At 39.5% G+C, this 18921-nt stretch overlaps 1 protein-coding gene and 1 non-coding gene across 12 annotated transcripts in view; both read left to right on the plus strand.

The window, feature by feature from the left end:
• Positions 1 to 1172: 1172 nt before the first annotated feature.
• On the plus strand, positions 1173 to 1279 carry LOC125092639 (U6 spliceosomal RNA). The gene has a single exon (XR_007125026.1). It is a non-coding gene; the product is annotated as a U6 spliceosomal RNA (small nuclear RNA).
• Positions 1280 to 5976: 4697 nt separating this feature from the next.
• Positions 5977 to 18921, plus strand: part of LOC125092602 (zinc finger X-chromosomal protein-like) — a 62689-nt gene continuing 49744 nt past the window's right edge. For 4 of the 11 annotated variants that reach the window (XM_047716989.1, XM_047716979.1, XM_047716981.1 and 1 more), the window contains exon 1: positions 7722 to 8502. The gene's annotated coding sequence lies outside the window, so the exon portion shown is untranslated. Of the gene's footprint in view, positions 6107 to 6152; positions 6284 to 6351; positions 6464 to 7721; positions 8503 to 18921 lie in introns of those variants that run through there. The other 7 variants (XM_047716982.1, XM_047716984.1, XM_047716983.1 and 4 more) reach the window with 7 other exon arrangements.

An 18921-nucleotide genomic window follows, 5' to 3' on the forward strand; every position in this document is an offset into this window, starting at 1 on the left:
TCCAAAGCCCTATTCCTGAAATTAAACTCTTTCCCAGGTTTTCTTTCTAGGGTTTCACTATATCTATTAATTGTCCTGACTATAATCTTTTGTGTTTGGAAGGGAATCAGATCTTCACTTTAGTTTCAGTGTTTTGGGGACAAAAAGATGTATGCATCCTTGTGTTTATTTCAGCACTATCTGTGATAGCCAAATTATGGAAAGAGCCCAAATGTCTTATCAACGATGATTGATAAATAAGTGGTATGTGTACAAAGCAGAAAATTACTCAGCTATACAATGAAATCTTGCCATTTGCAATAATGTGCATGGAGCTAGACAGCATTATGGTAAGCAAAATAGGTTAGAAATATAAATGCCATATGATTTCACTCATATGTGGAATTTTTTTTTTAAAGATTTTATTTATTTATTTGACAGAGAGAAATCACAAGTAGGCAGAGAGGCAGGCAGAGAGAGAGAAGGAAGCAGGCTCCCTGCTGAGCAGAAAGCCCGATGTGGGGCTCGAACCCAGGACCTGGGATCATGACCTGAGCCTAAGGCAGCGGCTTAACCCACTGAGCCACCCAGGCACCCCTCATATGTGGAATTTAAGAAACAAAGGAATATGGGGAATAAAAGAAGCAAACCAAGAAACAGACTTTTTTTTTTTTTTTTTTAACTTGACGGAGAGACAACACAAGCAAGCAGGGATAGGAAGAAGACTACAGCTTAGCAAGGAGCCTGATTTGAGACTGGGTCCTATGACCCTGAGATCATGATGACTTCGGCTGAAGGCAGACGCTTAACCTATTGAGCACCCCAAAGAAACAGACTCTTAACTCTAGAGAACACACTGATGGGGATGAAAGAGTGCACTCGTGATGAGTAGTGAGTATTGTGTGGAAGTTTGGAATCACTATATAGTACCCAGAAACTAATATTGCAGTGCATGTTAAATATAATAGAATTAAAATTTTAAATTAGCATTCAAAGGACAAAGAAAGGAAAATATAGGCAATGTTTACCTTAGAAGCAGGGAAATGCATGGAATCTATTTCCTGGTAATTGTCCGAATAAAGTAGGCATTCCTCAGGAGACCGCTGATTATGTACCTCTTGCTGGGCAGGGGAAAAATTGAAATAGGCTTTTGCTGTTTCTTAACCATAGATCTGATCTGTCAGGCACTTCTAATGCCTTTGAGAAAGGTAGCACATCCACTGAAATTGTAATGATACAGAGAAACAGCATAGCCCCTGTACAAGAATGACAACAAAGTTGCAAAGCATTCCGTATTTTAAAGGAAGGAAGGGAAAGGAAAAATAGGAAGTGACTCTTGGACATCAGTCTGAAGAATATTTTTCTGAATCTGTCTCCTAAGCCAAGGGTAACTAAACCAAAAATAAACAATTGGATCCACCTCAAAATAAAAAGCCTTTACACAGGAAAGACAACTTACTGAATGGGAGAAGGTATCTGTAAATAATGGCTCCAATAAAAGATTAGTAAGTAAAATGCATAAATAACTCTTATAATTCAACACTAAAAAAAAACAAATAATTCAATCAAAGAATGGGCAGAATGGACACTATCTCCAAAGAAGAACACATCCATATTACCAACAGACACTTAAAAATAATCTAAACATCACTCATCAGGGAAATAGAAGTCAAAACCTCAATAAGATACCAGTTTACACCTATCAGAATGACTAAAATTAACAGGACCAAGTGCTACTGAGGATGTGGAGAAAGGGGAACCCTCCTATGCTGTTGATGGGAAAGCAAACTGGGACAGCCACTTTGGAAAACAATATGGAGCTTCCTCAAAAAGTTAAAAACAGAATTACCATATGACCCAGCAATTGCACTGCTGAGTATTTACCAAAATAAAATAGTAACACTAATTCAAAATATATATGCACTCTATATTATTTATAATAGCAAAGTTACAAAAGTAACTGAGTGTTGACGGATAAAGAAGCTGTGATTTTTATATATTGAATATATATAAATATATACATGATATTACTCATATAAAAAAAGATCTTGAGGCAACTCAGTGGGTTAAAGCCTCTGCCTTCAGCTTGGGTTAAGATCTTGGGGTCCTGGGATCAAGCCCCGCATTGGCCTCTGCTCCACGGGGAGCCTGCTTCCTCTCTCTCTGACTGTCTCTCCACCTACCTGTGATCACTGTCTGTCAAATAAATAAATAAAATCTTAAAAAAAAAAAAAAAAGATCTTGCTATTTTTGACAAAATGGCTTGACGTAAAGGGCATCATGTTGACTGAAATAAGTCAGAAAAAAATAAATACCACTGGATTTTATTTGTATGTGGAACCTAAAAAATAAATGAACAAGCAAAAAACAATAACAACTCATAAATACAGAATATAACACAATACAGAAAATAAATACAAAAAGTAAACTAGTGTTTATAAATACAGAAATACAGAAAATAAACTAGTGGTTTCCAGAGGGAAAAAAAGTAGTTGGATGGGCATAAAAGGTCACGATGATTAAGATGGACAAAGTTCTAGTTATAAATCAATCATGGGAATGAAAAGGACAGCATAGGGGATATATTCCATAATATTGTGATAACTTTAGTAACAGATGGTAACTACACTTAATGTGATATTTTGTAATGTATATAATTGTTAAATCACTGTGTTATAGTCTTGAACTTAATATTGCATGTCAACTCTAAGTTTTTAAAAATTGTTTCAGGAGCACCTAGATGGCTCAGTCATTAAGCATCTGCCTTCAGCTCAGGTCACGATCCCAGGGAACTGGGATGGAACCCCAAGCCCCAAAGCATCTGGCTCCCTGCTCAGCTGGAAGCCTGCTTCTCCCTCTTCCACTCCCGCTGCTTGTATTCCCTCCTCGCTGTGTCTCTCTCTGTCAAATGAATAAATAAATATCTTTTTTTTAAATAAAAATCTTTTTTAAAACGTTGTTTTAAAGAATGCGCACATCAAAGATTAGCCAAGGATGCCACCATGGAAAATAAAATGGCTTCTACTATACTTCTGTCCTCACCTCAGGCCCTGCAAGAAACATGCCATCAAGATCAACGAGGGCATACCTAAAGCTTGGAAAAAGCTCAGCTACCCCAAACATTCCCAGGGCCCAAGTTTGGAGTGGCTGAAGAAACTGGGAGCCCCTCCACTGACAGAAAATAGCCCCCTCTCACCTCCACTGCATCCCTGCTACTGTGACCCTCAATAAAAATGTGAAAAACCAATACCCACCCAAAAAAGAAAAAAGAAATTGGCCAAAGAGTAATGAATTCAGAACTGTCTTATTTGACTAGAGGAGTGAATGAGCATGAATATGGTCAGAAAATCACCCCGTACCAAATCCAGCAATTTCACCTCTTTGTGCTCGAAGTGAAAGTCTTGTAAATGTGGACAAAGATGCATTTGCAAATATGTGCTAATATTTTTGGGGGTGAAAATATTTTCTTGTATCACCTGGGCTTGTTAGTTTTGATTATTGGCCCTAGGAGTTGGGCCCAAGAATCTCATTTTTATTAACATGGTTTTTCCACTGAGAAGAACAGAGAAAGAGGGAGAAGCAGGCTCCTGGCTGAGCAAGAAGACCGATGTGGGACTTGATCCCACGTCCCTGAGATCATGACCTGAGCCGGAAGGCAGATGTTTTAACCTACTGAGCTACTCAGGTGTCGCCAGTAATCAATTTTAAAGCAAGGTAAGTATGGCAGATCCTTTAAATGCAATGTGTAAGATACCTAATGACCCAGAGGTTTCAGTGATCTTAGGTGTACTCGAACTCTTAATGTAACTACTTTCATTAATTATGTGTATATATTTTTATTTATTTTTTTTTAGAGATTTTATTTATTTATTTGACAGAGATTACAAGTAGGCAGAGAGGCAGAGTCAGGAGGAAGACCGATGTGGTGCTTGATCCCAGGACCCTGGGATCATGACCTGAGCCGAAGGCAGAGGCTTTAACCCACTGAGCCACCTAGGTGCCCCTATGTATATATTTTTAAAAGATTTTATTTGAGAGAGAAAGAGAGAGCATACACAGGGGGAGGGGCAGAGGCAGAGAAGCTCTCCACTGAGTAGGAAGCCCCACGCCCATTCAATACCAGGAGTGGAGGATCAAGACCTAAACTGAGGGCAGGCACTTAACCCACTGAGCCACCCAGGTGCCCCACAGTTTGTTGTAATTTTATATAAACATAAAAACATGTTATCTTTTACATTTTCTAAAAAGAAAATTTAAGGGTTCCCTGAGTGGCTCAGAGGGTTAAGCTTGCCTTTGGCTCAGGTTATCTTCCAGGGTCCTGGGATCATGCCCCCCCACCCCAATCACTTTCTCTGCTCAGCAGGGAGCCTGCCCCCCCTCCCATCCTCCACACCCCCGCCTACTTGTGATCTTTCTCTCTGTCAAATAAATAAATAAAATCTTAAAAAAAAATTAAGCTGTGGGGGGGAGGTAAGGTCCTTGAAAGGAAAATTATTATCCAGAACTTTCTAATAGATTTCTTCTGTGCCATTGTTTTTCCCGTTTTTAAAGCATTTCGTGGTTTTAAGATATATGAAGGACAAATGGCATTTGGGGAATTTGACACTATGTATGACAAAAAGTAGTATATATAGCCTATACATTTAAAGATATTTCCAACAGTATAGTATTTGCTTTGTAATTTTTACAGTTTGTTGTTTGAAAGATTTTCTGTATCATTTAGGTCCCCGCAGAGAAACTGTGGGATGTCAGATTCCATATTACAGTACAGGAATACAATATTATTTAACTTTTTACTAGTAACTTATTTATTTTTTACTATATTTAAGTAAGCAATGCGCCCAACTTGGGAGTCAAATTCACAAGATCGGAGTTCTTTGTTCCACCAGCGAGCTAGCTGGGCTCCGCTTATTAGTAACTTTGAAACATAGTTTGGGTCCAAAGTTCTGTATGAAAAGATAGCATTAAAATTTAAAGTAATGAAAATTCAAAATACATGTTTTTGGAGTTAATAAGTGAGTGTTTAATCAAATATATTTTTCGTTTTCTTTAATTCTTTTTAAAGGGCTGTTAGGCAATTTGTAGAAAAATGCATATATAATTCAAGTACTCTACCTATTAAATAATATGTAAATATGAAAGTTCATTTTTTATGAAGCTACTACACAAGACTTACATTTCAGAGGCTCCCATATTCTGAAAAAAGGTTCATGGAAAAGACAATATACTTTATCAATACATCTTTATTGAAATGTGCGAAACCATTTCCAGAGTATAATCCTTTTGCACACACTTTGAAAGCAGGTTCTCTGATTTTTTTTTTTTTATTTTTTTATTAAGCGGTTTAGTAGTTGCTCCAGGATAACCCTTCTTCCTCTTTCCTTGTCGATGTACTCAGTTACGCTGGCAAGCGAATTTTCATTTTACTTAAAAGAATTTTCTTTTTTAAGCGAAGATAAAAAACGGCGATGGTTGCTAATTTTTCCTGCAGTCACAGCAATGAGGAAAACACATTTTCTGCGCGCGGGAGTTTGAGGACTTGCAAACACCTCGAGAAGGCAGTTCCAGGCGAAGAGGCGGATGGTCTCCAGGGAGGGCCCAGGGGTGAATGAGGCCCAAAGAGACGGGGGCGGGGGGCGACCAGAGCCGGTCCGGCGCTGGACCCCTCGCCAGCTTTGCCGCCGGGTGGCCAGACCACGGCTTCGCGGCGGCTTTACGGCCGAAGCCGCAGCAGCAGCAGCGCGTGTGCGGCGGCGACTGGCGGGTGCGCGGAGGAGGAAAGAACGTTGTAAGAGACTTCGGCCGACTGAGACCCCGCCGCTTGGGAGGCCACTGGGCTCCCCGCTTGCGGGGCCTGAGTGGCGCCAATACCAGATACTGGGGTATCCGCACTTCGGCGGGATCCTGTGAACCCTTCCGCATTTTCCTGGGTATCTCTCCCCGGCGGTGACGTGACGTGCTGACGGTGGGACCTAGCCGGGTAGCTGGGCCGCTTTTTGTCAGCTCCGAGCTCGGCCCCTCCTCCCTCCCTCCGCCCGCCCCACCAGCCGGAGCCCGGCCCAGTGCTCGAAAGGAAGGCCGGCCTGCAGCGCTCGGCCTGGTTGCCGACTGTCCGCACGCGCATCCGGTGAGTTCCGGGCTCTGCTGCTGCCGTGGGGCCTAACGCTACTGGGGTGGCCTAGTCCGGGGCCCGGGAGACGCCCTTCCGCCCACACCGGGTGGTAAGGCGGAGGGCTTAGAGCAGCCCCGGAGGAGGCCGCAGTTAGGCCGGGGAGGAGCCTGACCGCCCTGAGCTGAGGCGGAGGTGCGTTCCGTTGACGGGGGTGGGGTGGGGGGGGTAAGGGAGGCTGGGGGATACCCGGTGGAGGGAGAGACGGCGTCGAGGCCCGCCTGCGGCTCCTCGCGATGCCGAGGCCTAACTAAGAGGCGAAGGTTGCGGGCGTGAGGTGAAGGCCGCAGGCAGGCCGGAAAGATTTTCTGCTATGTAAATATTGGAGGGGGAGTAGGGAGGGAGGGGGAACAAGATGGTGGCGAATTTACGGCTGCTGCTTGGACTGTTGAAGGGGTTGTCGGGAGGGGGAGTCGCCATCTTGAAGGTGGTGTTTGGGGATAAAATTCCGCTACAGTCCGTGAGGGGGTGTTGGAGAGCCGCCACCGGCTGCAGCGACTGCGGCAGCTCGGGTGACCGGCCCCGAGGCCCCGCACAGCGGCGGGTGCGCGCGGAGGGGGCGTGCTCCGTTCTCATGGCTGCTATTAGCCTTGCCGCCATGACGGGCCCTCGTGCTACCGGCGTTGGGGAGTAGCCCTACCCTTTGTGACAGTCATCCTTGGCTTCCTGTTTTCCTCCCATTTATGCTGCATCGCTTTCGGTCCTCCGGTCGGTTGGTAGTCTATAAAACATTTTTTACTTAAGCAGATTCATTTGTGGCTTCTAGACGCCCACAGTGAGGTTTTCTACCGTTGTCTCCCGGAGAATCTCAATAATAAAAATTGAATTTGATAGGGAGGAAAAAGTTCTCACCACTCCTTTATACAGTAGGTGTGAAAAGCTGCATTTTGCAAACCTGAAATCGGAGAAATAAGTTAGAAGGCTTCTTACTTATTTGGAAAAACTTTGAGATCTCTGTTTAAATGGTTATTGATCACTTTATAATAGTTATTGAGTAGAAAATGAGTTTCTGTGGAATCACAACAAAATTTGATGTGCTGTGTACGGTTTACATACCTGGAGCTATTTAGGTACTCTGTTGGAGTTTTAAGGTGCAGTTCCATACCTTACGGTACTTTAGATTGCTTACAATTGGACTTTGATGGTGAGCTCAGTGCAACCGATGCACGGTGTAGGAAAGATTATGAAAGTTCTTAAAATGCACGTGATGGTTGCAGTAACTTCACCTGGTAGATTACTTTAGGACGCATAAGTCTCTATTTCCAGCATCAGAAAAGTGTTCCTGAAATCGGTGGCATTTTGGAAACGTTATATACTAAAAGAGAATGGTGGGACTTTGTTAGGTGGAGGTGTGAGTGAGCGAAGGGCATTCTTAAGGCGACAGTAAATTTACAGTTTCCTAGAGTGCGTAGGATAGGTAGGAAAGTCCTGGAAATTCTGCCTGGTAAATAATGATATCTGGAGATAATGATATCCTGGAAAATGGTAAATAATGATATCTGGAGACTGATTTCTAGCAGAGTGATCAAACACCTCAGTTGTACTTCATTTATTTAGCAGTTTTGGATCCAGTCATTGGAAAAGTTTCAAAGTTGAGAAATAATGACAGCAAGTAGTAAGTAAATCACTCTTTTCATTACTAGAAAAATTATAGTGTTCCTACTTTTCACGTGATTCATCTCTCCTTGACAGCCGTTCTTTTCTGCCCTGAATTCTCATTCCAATAATCTATTGCCCAGAAGTGTTACACTTTCTATATACTCAGTATTAATAACAGTATTTTACCAAGGCATTTTGAAGAGTAGGTTAGAAGACTTAATTCCTAAAATTTCAAATGGCCTCATGCAAACTCCCCTCCCTCCCTGAAGTAATTCCTTCCAGAAAATATACTCTTTTTTACTCTCCACTAAGCCAAAAGTCGTATTTTGATTTATATATATAAATGTCCTAGATTAGAAAGTTTAAGGAAATACATGGAGCACTTGTTTCCTGAATTTTGTAATACACAAAGCAACCCTCCTACTTGCCTAGCAACTGGTCAAGCCCTGGTGAGAGGGATTCTCATGTTTTTCATGAAGGTCCACACTTAGGAAAGTTTGAGAAACTGGGTTACAGGAGACAGACTAGAAACAAGTTGTTAAAGCAGTCTAGTTGTAGAGGTGTTAAGGAAAAACGTAAACTGTAGAAGTAGTTGCTTTATATCTTGACAGCTGGGAAAGACATAGAAGAGCTCTAAAGAAGATAGAATTATTTGCTGCACAGTACATGCAGCAGCAGCAGATGTTCCAGTGCAGCAACAATGGATGTTCGAGATTAAGATTAATTTAGAGTCGAATGTATAATTAAGAAGACAGGTAAGTGTGTAACTCTAAAAATTTTCTTTAAAAAAATGTTTAACTGTAAATGTTTTTTGCTTGAAGAGGTAGACATGATGATGATCTGGAAAACTGATTGGTAGATTATTAATTAGCCAGCTATCGTGAATAAATCAGGTATTAATTTTTAATTTATATATATTTTTCACAACTTCTCTAATTTTTAAAAATATAGAGTGCTTTCTGTAAATGCTTACTTTCTGATTGTTTACATTTGCATTTTTACTAATTAATCTTGGTTTTACTTTTTTTCTGCATATTGTCAATAACAAACTTATTTTCTTTTTAAACTTTATATCCCAGTCTTTAAAATCCATCAACCCCATAAATTACTTTTTTTGTTTTAACTTAACTAAGAAAGGTAGATCGCCATCTGTTATAAATATTTAATTTCTTCAACTTCATGCTACTCTTTTATTTTTATCTAGGCTTTCTTCCTTTTTCTTTCGCTGCAGGAAAAAATCTCTTTCTTCCATGCGCAGCTATTCTGCCTATCCCTGACAATCTCGATGACTTTTCTCTCTCATAAATATGACTAGGTTTGATAATTCTATAAACATCTCACTTATACTGTGTTTCTTTGCAACAGTCCTTTTATTTCATTTTAATCCACTTATTTATAAATCAGTATTTACCAAACTCTTCTGCACCATGTTAATTGGGGTGTCACATAAAAGTGTTTCTGTGGGGCATCTCAGTGGCGTAGTCATTTAACATCAGTCTGTCTCTTGATCTCAGCTCGTCTTGATCTCAGGGTCATGAGTTCAAGTTCCCTGATAGACTCCACAAACAAAACAAAACAAAACAAAAACAAAAAAGTGTTCTCTACATTCTCTGCTATGGTTCTCCTTTTTTCACTTTTAAAGATTTTATTTTTAAGTAGTCCCTGTACCCAGTGTGAGGCTCATATATACAACCTGCAGATGAAATGTCACAAGCTCTACCAACTGAGCCAGCAAGGCACCTCTGGAGTTATTTTTAAAATGTATATGGGAGCTATCCCATGAATTTCTTCTTCTATCCTTTTTCTTCTTGTCCTCGCTGTCCTTTATTATGCTCACCTTGTTGTCCAAGTTTCTTACCTAGGATTTCCAGGTGTCTACTGTATCCAGCTAGCTTGCTGATATTCCATAGTTAATATGACTGAAGTAAAATTTGACAGACACATAGTAAGCGCCTGAGAATGTTTATTGAAAATCTGTTAATCCATGGAGTTCCTAAAAGCTTCTGCTTCATTTCTTTCTATTTGTGACTCCATTACTTTCTGAGGCTTGCTCTTCTGTGCCACATGGAGCAATGTAGACATATTTAATTTAGCAATAAATCTGTTATATCCTAACTAGATGACATTTTGTCTCCACAAATTTTGAAGATCCTAATTGTAGAGATAATTTCTCATTTTGTTTTGTCCCCCATCAGAATGATCTGGCACATAAACATCATCTCATTAATGTATATTCACACATACATTATTTTAATGATTTACTACTGAGATTTTTATGGAGTTGAGTAGCTTTCCATTTGAAATTAACTAGCTAAATAGATACTGTATTCCCACAAAAGACATTCTTTAGTACACTATATCCATGTTACGAAAGCACCAGGTCAAAATGGACACTCAGGAATAACTCCAATTTGGAATGTGTGCAGCCCTTTATTCTTACCAAATTATTTTTCAAAAGAATGATTTATAAAGGTGTCTAATTACTTACAGAGTGTAACATAAAGAAGTCACTTTTTTTTGTTTTTTTTAAGCAGTCTCCAAGCCCAACTTGGGGCTTAAACTCAACCATGAGATTGAGTCCTGTGCTCTACCAACTGAGCCAGTCTGATGCCCTTTACTGCTTTTTTTACAAGAGGATTTTTTGTGGAGAGATGTACATCAAGGAATCTGTGGTCTTTAGGGGTCTGGGTGGCTCAGTTGGTTGAGCATCCCACTCTTGATAATGGCTCAGGTGGTGATCTTGGGGTTGTCGGGCTCCATGCTCACTGGGGAGTCTGGTTGAGGTTCTTTTTCCCTCTCCTTTGCCTCTTGTGCTTCTCTCCCTGTCTCTAAAATAAATAAATAAATCTTGATGGGGGAGGGGAGGAATCTGAACTCTTGAAGGTCTTTTAAAAATGTAATTAATATTAACATGTTAAAGATATAAATGATAAAATGCTCCAAAAGTGCTGAAAAGGGTCACTTAGATAAAATAAATTAAGTGATAACATTTTCTTTATTTGTATTTCTTTCTTTATTTAAAGAAATCTTGCCTGCAAATTCAGTTAAAGGGTTTTCCTCACTTCATCCCAGCTTTCTTTTTTTCCCAGAAGTCATTGGTATCCTCACAATAGGTACTGAAATAATCTTTGAGTGATTTACCATTATAGGGAAGGTTAGGTTAAGTATGTCATTTAACATATGTTTAACATCTGGTTCTAGGTTACTAGTTCTTAAAATGACCTGGAACCTGTGGAGATTGCTGATACCTTTGTAGAGTGCCTGTGAGGGAAAGATTATTTTTATAGTAATACTAACAAGTATTACTTGTTATTAACTTGTTATTAACTTGTTATTATATAAAAAGTATTACTTGGGACACCTGGGTGGTTCAGTGGGTTAAGTGTCTGCCTTCACCTCGGGCCTTCGCCCAGAGTCTTGGGATCGAGCCCCTGCATCAGGCTCTCTGCTCAGCAAGAGGCCTGCTTCTCCCTCTCCTACTCCCCCTGCTTGTATTTCCTCTCTCACTGTCTCTCTCTCTGTCAAATAAATAAATCTTAAAAAAAAAACAAAAAACCAACACTAAGAAGTATTTACCTTTTTTACTCCCATCTTGCCATAAATGTAGTGTACTGGGTTTTCCAGACACTAATGTAGCCTGATGCAAAATGGAATGAGGGAACAGATAGGTGGGGAGTCAGCTGTCTTAAACTAAACATTAGAGAGATGTGCAAAAGATTTTAATTTTTTTTTTTAAGGGAATGTAGACTGAATAGTCTTATTTGCCTTCTTTTTTCTTTTTTAGTGTTTGTTTTAATCACCCAGTCCTCAACACAGGTGCACTCTTTAATCCTCACCTCCTAGTCCTCAACCCTCCCTAACCTCCTCTCTGCTAACCATTAGTTTGTTCTCAATAGTTAAGTTTGTTTCTTGGTTTGTCTGTCTCTTTTTTCCCATGTGATCATTTGTTTTGTGCTTTGAATTTTATTTCTGAGAGAGATCATAATGGTATTCGTCTTTCTCTGGCTGACTTATTTCACTTGGTTAATACTCTGTAGCTCCATATGTCATTACAAATAGCAAGATTTCATTTTATGATTGAATAATAGTCCGTTGTGTATATATACATATCACATTTTTGTCTATTCATCTGTAGATGGACACTTGGGCTATTTCCATAGTTCGGCTGTTGTAAATAATTTAGCTGCTATAAACAGAGGGGTACATGTATCCCTTTGAATTAGTGTTCTTGTATTTGGGGGATAAACACCCAATAGTGTGATGCTGGATCATAGAGTAGTTCTATTTTTAACTTTTTGAGGCACCCCCTTTACTGTTTTCCAAACTGGCTACTCCAGTTTGCATTCCCACCAACAATGTAAAAGCGGTCCCTTTCATTTGTCATTTCTTCCCAACATTTATTTCTCCTGTGGTTGATTGTAGCCATTCTGAAAATTGTAAGGTGGTATCTCATTGTGGCTTTGATTTGTAGTTCCCTGTAAGTGATGCTGAGCAACTTTTATGTGCGTATTGGCCATTTGAAAGTCTTTCTCTTGGGGCACCTGGGTGGCTCAGTGGGTTAAGCCGCTGCCTTCGGCTCAGGTCATGATCCCAGGGTCCTGGGATCGAGCCCTGCATTAGGCTCTCTGCACAGCGGGGAGCCTGCTTCCCTTCCTCTCTCTCTGCCTGCCTCTCTGCATACTTGTGATCTCTCTGTCAAATAAATAAATAAAATCTTAAAAAAAAAAAAAGTCTGTCTTTCTTTCTTTCTTTCTTTCTTTCTTTCCTTCTTTCTTTCTTTTTTTTTTTAATTTTAATTAAGCAAAAATAAAATTTTTTTTTAAATTAAGCTCTGTGCCCAACATAGGGCTCAACCTTAGGACGCCAAGATCAAGAGTTGTCCACCCCATTGACGGAGCCAGCCAGCCTCCCTTGGATGTCTTCTTTAGAGGAATGTTAGTTTGTATCTCTGCCCATGACTTTTTTCCCCCCCTGCTTCCCCATGCTACCCTTTTTTTTTTTTTTTTTTTTAGATTATTCATTTTGGGATGTTGAGGTTTTTGTTTTTGTTTTTTAAGATTTTATTTACTTATTTGACAGAGAGAGATCACAAGTAGGCAGAGAGGCAGGCAGAGAGATGGGGAGGCAGGCTCCCTGCTGAGCAGAGAGCCTGATGTAGGGCTTGATCCCAGGACCCTGAGATCATGACCTGAGGCGAAAGCAGAGGCTTTAACCCACTGAGCCACCCAGGCGCCCCAGGATGTTGAGTTTTAAAAGTTCCTTAAATACTTTGGGTAATTACTCTTTATTGGATATGTCATTTACAAATATCTTCTTCCATTCCATATATTGCCTAGTTATTTCCTTCACTGCACAGAAGCTTTTAATTTTGATGTAGTCCCATTAGTTTATTTTTTGCTTTTGTTTTCCCTTGCCTCATGAGACACAGAACACTGTTGTTACAGCTGATGTTAAAGAAATTACTGTCTGTGCTCTGTTCTAGAGTTTTGATGGATTCCTGCCTCACATTTATGTCTTTTATCCATTTTGAGTTTATTTTTGTGTTTGGTGTAAGAAAGTGATGCAGTGGGGGCCTGGGTGGCTCAGTGGGTTAAAGCCTCTGCCTTTGGCCCAGGTCATGATCCCAGGGTCCTGGGATCGAGCCCTACATCGGGCTCTCTATTCAGCAGGGAGCCTGCTTCCCTTCCTCTCTCTCTCTGCTTGCCTCTCTGCCTACTTGTGATATCTCTCTGTCAAATAAATAAATAAAATCTTTAAAAAAAAAGTCATACAGTGTCATTCTTCTGCATCTTGCTGTCCAGGTTACCCAACACCATTTGTTGAAGAGACTTTTTTCCATTGGATATTCTTTTCTGCTTTTTGAAGATTAATTGGCTGAGAGTTGTGGGTTATTTTGGGGTTTTCTATTTCTATTCTGTCCCATTGGTCTATGGGTCTATTTTTGTGCTGGTACCATACTGTTTTGATCACTTCAGCTTTGTAATATAATTTAAAATCTGGAGTTGTGATGCCTCCAGCTTTTTTTTTTTTTTCAAGGCTTTGTTTATATGGGATCTTTTCTGATTTCATATAAATTTTAGAATTGTTTGTTCTAACTCTGTGAAAAATGCTGGTGTAATTTTGATAGGGATTGCATTAAATGTGTAGATCTCATTAAATGTGCATTAAATGGGTTGCATAGACAATATTAATAATACTTGTTCTTGCACCTCATGAGCATTCCATGTGTTTTCATTTCTTTGTGTCATCTTCAGTTGCATTCATCTTCATCATTGTTCTGTAGTTTTCAGAATGCTGGTTGTTTACCTCTTGGGTGACGTTTATTCTTAGGCATTTATAGGTGCCAAGGAATATAGGTGAGCTTTATTCCTAGGTGCAGTTATAAATGGGATTGATTGCTTGATTTCTCTTTCTGCTGCTTTGTTATTAGTGTATACAACTATAACAGATTTCTGAACATAGATTTTTATCCTGCTACTTTACTGCATTTGTTTATCGGTTCTAGCAATTTTTTTGCTGTCCTTGGTCTTTAGGGTATTCTGTGTAGAGTATCCTGTCATTTGCAAATAATGAAGTTTTAATTCTTCCTTACTGATTTTGATTCCTTTCCTTTCTTTTGTTGTCGGCTGAGGCTAGGATAGAGTATTATGTTGATTATGTTGAATAACAGTGGTAAGATGGACATCCCTATCTTGTTCCTAACCTTAAGGAAAAGGCTCTCAGTTTTTCCTTATGGAGGATGATATTAGCTGTGGATCATTCATATGGCCTCTAGGGGGTTGAAGTATGTTCCCTTTTAACCCACTTTGTTGATGGGTTTTTTTTGTTGTTGTTTGTTTTTTAAGATATTATTTATTTGACAGACAGAGATCACAAGCAGGCAGAGAGGCAGTCAGAGACAGTAGGAAGCAAGCTCCCCGCTGAGCAGAGAGCCCTATGTGGGGCTGGATCCCAGGACCCTGAGATCATGACCTGAACCGAAGGCAGAGGCTTTAACCCACTGAGCCACCCAGGCGCTCCTTGCTGATGGTTTTTATCATGAATGAATGTTGTGCTTTTTAAGTAGATTTTTTTGTGCCTATTGAAATGATCATATAGTTTTTTTTCTTTTACTGATGTAATGTATAATGTTGATCGATTTGCAAATATAGAACTACCATTGAAACCCAGGAATAAATCCCACTTGATTGTGGTGGATGGTTTTTTTAATGTATTGTTGGATTTATTTTGATAGTATTTTTTAAAAGTTTTTTAAAATTACGTATTTATCAGAGAGAGCCCAAGCGGAGGTTGTAGCAGGCAGAGGGGGAAGTAGTTGGAGAAGCAAGGACCCCAATTGTGGACTGGATCTGAGGACCCTGGGATCATGACCTGAGCCGAAAGCAGATGCTAAACTGTTGGAGCCACCCAGGCATCTGTTTTGATAGTATTTTGTTAAGAATTTTTGCATCTGTGTTTATCAGAGATTTTGTCTTGTAGTTGTTTTTTAGTGGTATCTTTATCTGGTTTTGCTTGACTCATTGAATGAATTTGAAACTTTTCCTTCCTTTCAGTTCTTGGAATAATTTTTTTGTTTTGTTTTGTTTTTTAGGATATTATTTATTTAAGAGGGAGTATGAGCAGAGGAAGGAGTAGAGGGAGAAAGAGGAAGAAGACAACTCCCTACTTAGGGCAGAGCCTAAAGCAGATTTTGATCCTAGGACCCCGAGATTACAATCTGAGCTAAAGTCAGATGCTTATTTTTTTTTTTTTAAGATTTTATTTATTTTTTTGACAGAGTTCACAAGTAGACAGAGAGGTAGGCAGAGAGAGAGGGGGGAGCAGGCTCCCTATAAAATTGTTTAAAAAAAAAAGATTCATTTTCTTTGCTGATAATGTCTGTTAAATTTTCTATTTCTGTTTCAGTTTCCTGGCTGTATGTTACTCTGTATTTCTCTGTTTTTTCTGTTGTCCAATTTGTTGGTGTATAGTTTTTCATAATTCTCCCTTATAATTGTATATCTTGGTGTTTGCTTTATTTCTCCTCTCTCATTTGTGATTTTATTTATTTGGGGTGCTTTCTTAATCTCTCTCTCTGTCTCTCTTTTTTCTTTAAAGATTTCTTTTTTTTTTTTTTTAAGATTTTATTTATTTATTTGACAGACAGAGATCACAAGTAGTCAGAGAGGCAGGCAGAGAGAGAGAGAGGAGGAAGCAGGCTCCCTGCAGAGCAGAGAGCCCGATGGGGGGCTCGATCCCAGGACACTGGGATCATGACCTGAGCCGAAGGCAGAGGCTTTAACCCACTGAGTCACCCAGTCGCCCCTAAAGATTTCATTTTTAAGTAATCTCTACATCCAGTGTGGGACTCAAATTTAAACCCTGAGATCAAGAGTTGCATGCTCCAGTGACTGAGCCAGCCCCATGTCCTTAGTGGTTTCTCTTTCTGTCTTGATAAATCCTGCTAGAGGTTCATAAGTTTTATTAGTTTTGTTCAAAGAACCTGCTCCTGGTTTCACTGCTCTGTTTTCGTGTGTGTGAGGGTGGTTTTTTGTTTGTTTTTTAGTTTCTGTATCATTTATTTCTGCTCTAAAGTTTATTTCCTTCTTTCTGATGGTTTTAGATTTTGTTTTTCTTTTTCTGTCTCTTTTAGGTGTAAGATTAGGTTGTATATTGGGATTTTTCTTGGGTTCTTGAGGTGCACCTATCAACTTGTTTCTTAGAACTGCTGTTGCTGAATCCCAGAGGTTTTGAACGTTGTGTTTTCACTTTCCTTTGTTTCCATGTACTTTTTAAAAAAATTCTTTTTCTTTTCAGTGTTCCAAAAGTCATTGTTTATGCACCTCACCCAGTACTCCATGCAATACGTGCCCTCCTTAATACCCACTACCAGGCTCACCCAACCTTCCACTACCACCTCCAAAACCATGTTTGTTTCTCAGAGTCCGCAGTCTCTCATGGTTTGTCTAATTTCTTCTTTGATTTCCTTGTTGACCCATTCATTTTTTAAGCAGCATTATATTAAGCTTTCATGTCAGTTTCATATTGTTGTGGTCAGAAAAGATGTATGTCTTTGATCTTTTTTATTTTTTTGTTGAGGTTTGTATTGTGACCTAATATGTGATCCATTCTGGAGAATGTCTGTATGCACTTGAGAACAGTGTTTGTTCTGCTGAAATGTTCTGAGTATATCCATTAAGTCCATTTGGTCCAGTATATCATTCAAAGGCATTGGTTCTTTGTTGATTTTCTGTTTAGGTGATGTGTCCTTTGATCTAGGGGCGTATTAAAGTCTTCTGTTACTATTTTATTATTGATGAACCCCTTTATGTTTGTTATTAACTGTTTATATATTTGGGTCCTTCCATGTTGGGTGCATAAATATTTACCGTTGTTACATCATCTTGATGGAATGTCTACTTTGATTATATAGTACCGTTCTTCATCTCTTGTTACAGCCTTTGTTTTAAAGTCTGGCTTCTCAGATATGAGTATTGCTACACTAGCTTTTTTGGGCAAGGGGAGATTTTATTTATTTGTGAGAGAGAGAGTGTGTGTGTCATTGGGAGAGAATTAATTAGCACTAAGCAAGGAGCCCAGTGAATTGGGGATGAATCTCAGATCTGAGCCAAAACCAAGAATGGATGCTTCACTGACTGAGCCATCCAGGTGCCTCTACACTGGTTCTTTTTTTTTTTTTTTTTTTTTTTTTTGAGAGAGAGAGAACATGGGAGTAGGAGTGGGACAGAAGGAGAGGGAGAGAGAGAATCTTAAGCAGGCTTCATTCTTAGCATGGACCCCATTACAGGGTTTGATCTCACAGCAGACATAACCTGAGCTGAAATCAAGAGTAAGTGGCACCCCTTCTTGCCCTCACTTTCAATCTGCAGGTGTCTTTTGGTCAGAAAGGAGGTTTTTATAGGCAGTGTGGCAGTCTTTTTTTAGGTGAGTCTCTCCTCTTTTCCCGCTGCCATGAGCAGTGTGGAGCTCAACACAGGTCTTAAACTCATGATCCTGCTATCAAGACCTGAGCTGAGATCAGATGCTGAACCCGCTGAGCCTCCCAGGCACCCCTGGTCTTGTTTTTTAACCCATTCTTTAGATATGTGTTTTTAGTAGTTTTACATTCAAAATAATTGTTGATAGATATGTGTTGCCATTTTATTATTTATTTTTTGGTTGTTTCTGAAAGTTTTCTCTGATTTTGTCTCTCTTTAATGGTTTGCTGCTTTTGTTTAGTGATATAGCTTTTTTCCCTCTTTATTCTTTCAGTATTAGTGGTTTTTGATTTGTGGTTACCATTAGGTTTGTATTTGCCTCTTGTGCATATGGCAGTCTATATTAAGAAGTTGATGATCATTTAAGTTTGAACCCATTTTTTACACCTCATGTTTTAGGTATATGCTGTCATATTTTACATTCTTTTGTGAGTTCCTTCACTGATTTTTTTTTAATAGAAATCTTCATTTTTACTGTTTTTAAGTTTTGTACCCTTATTATGTCATTTTTAGTCTTTTTTTCCACTCAAAGAGTGTCATTTAATATTGTTTTCAGGGCTGGTTTACTGGTCACAAACTTCCTTTAGTTGTTGTTTGTCTGGGAAACTCTTTCTATTCTGAATGATGTCTTTGCTGCATAGAGTATTTTTGGCTATAAGTTTTTCCAATCAGCCGTTTCAATATATCATGCAGCTCTCTCCTGGCTTGGAAAATTTCTGCTTAAAAATCTGCTGGTACTCTCACAGGGTTTCCTTTGTATGTAATTGTCTTCTTTTGCTGCTTTTAATATTTTTTATTACCATATTTTGTCATTTTAATCACATATGTCTTTTTTTTTTAAGGTTTTATTTATTTATTTGACAGAGATCACAAGTAGGCAGAGAGGCAGGCAGAGAGAGAGGGAGAAGCAGACTCCCTGCTGAGCAGAGAGCCTGATGTGGGGCTCGATCCCAGGGCCCTGAGACCATGACCTGAGCTGAAGGCAGAGGCTTAACCCACTTAGGCACCCTGGTGCCCCAGTCACATATGTCTTGGTGTGGATCTGCTTTTCTTGATTTTGTTTCGATATCTCATTGCCTCTTAGCTCTGTATATGTTTCCTTCCCTAGAGTAGGGAAATTTTTAGCTATTCTTTCTTAACGTAAATTCTCTGACCCTTGGGGTGCCTGGGTGGCTGATTCGTTAAGCATCAGCCCTC

This window comes from Lutra lutra, chromosome Y, assembly GCF_902655055.1.
Source record: "Lutra lutra chromosome Y, mLutLut1.2, whole genome shotgun sequence".
NCBI classification, from domain to species: domain Eukaryota; kingdom Metazoa; phylum Chordata; class Mammalia; order Carnivora; family Mustelidae; genus Lutra; species Lutra lutra.